The 1,242-nt window shown below is 35.6% G+C and overlaps 1 protein-coding gene across 1 annotated transcript in view; it reads right to left on the reverse strand.

Moving 5' to 3' along the window:
- The window catches only part of SPIRE1 (spire-type actin nucleation factor 1), a gene marked incomplete at its 5' end in the record, with an annotated part of 311,924 nt that overhangs the window by 151,111 nt on the left and 159,571 nt on the right, over positions 1–1,242 (reverse strand). The window lies entirely within an intron of this gene.

Here is a 1,242-nt window from a genome sequence, read left to right on the forward strand (position 1 = left end):
CAAAGGCAAGCAAGTCAGATTAAGCTCAGATCTCTCAGCAGAAACCATGCAAGCAAGAAGGCAATGGGGAGACATTTATAAAACCCTGAAAAACAAAAATTGCCCTCCAAGAATCCTTTATTCAGCAAAGCTATCAACAATATATGATGGTGTAATCAAAACATTCCAAGATAAACAGAGGCTAAGGGATTCTGCCAAAGCCAATCCCACGCTACAAATCATCTTAAGGGAGTTCTGTGGACTGAGAACCAACAAGAACAGATAACAACCAGAGATTGATATATATGGCAGTATCTCGCTGAATTAAGTCAACAGAAGGAAGAGGTGAGAACAGAACAAAATTATAAGAACAAACTCAGAGAATCTCGGAGACCAGTCTATGAACAAAACAAGTACAATATAAAAGAAGGTAAACATGTAGGAACTGAGATCCAGATAGTGAGAAGGTCAGGTCAATTACAGGATAAAATACACTGCAGTAAATGGAGAGAGAAGTTAATGGATTATAAGGTAACCTCAAAGAAACTTAACATATCACAACATGCTAAGAGAATGAAAATCCAAGAAGAACATGGAAACATTAAAACTATGAGGAAACTCACAAGAAAGAACACAAAAATCATTTACTCAACAAAAGAAGACACACAGAACAAAGAAGCAGCAACACCACAAAAAAAAAACAAACATAATGGCAGCAATTAATACCTATCAATAATTACACTGGATGTAAATGGATTAAATGCACCTGCTAAGAGACGGAGGGTGGCAGAATGGATAAGAAAACAAGATCCTTCAATATGCTGTCTGCAAGAGACACATCTCACACACAGAGAAAAAAACACAGATTAAAAGTCAAAGGATGGGAAAAAAATACCAAGCCAATTTCAATAAAGAGCAAACAGAAGTGGCAGTACTAACCTCTGATAAACAAACTTTAAGGAAAAAACAGGATAATAGATGAAGATGGATATTATCTCAAGACTAAAGGGAAAATTGACCAAGATGAAATAACCATAATAAATATCTATGCGCCCAATGAAAGAGCTCCAAAATATATAAAGCAAACTCTAATCAATTTGAAGAAAGAAATAGATGAATATACAGTGATAGTGGGTGATTTTAATACACCGCTTTCAAAAATGGATAGAACAACCAGAAAGAAACTTGACAAAGACACAGAAGAACTAAACAATACAACCAGCGAACTGGACCTTTTAGATGTGTACAGAGCATTCAACCCAA

This window comes from Chrysochloris asiatica, unplaced genomic scaffold (assembly GCF_000296735.1).
Source record: "Chrysochloris asiatica unplaced genomic scaffold, ChrAsi1.0 scaffold00429, whole genome shotgun sequence".
Classification (NCBI taxonomy): Eukaryota; Metazoa; Chordata; class Mammalia; order Afrosoricida; family Chrysochloridae; genus Chrysochloris; species Chrysochloris asiatica.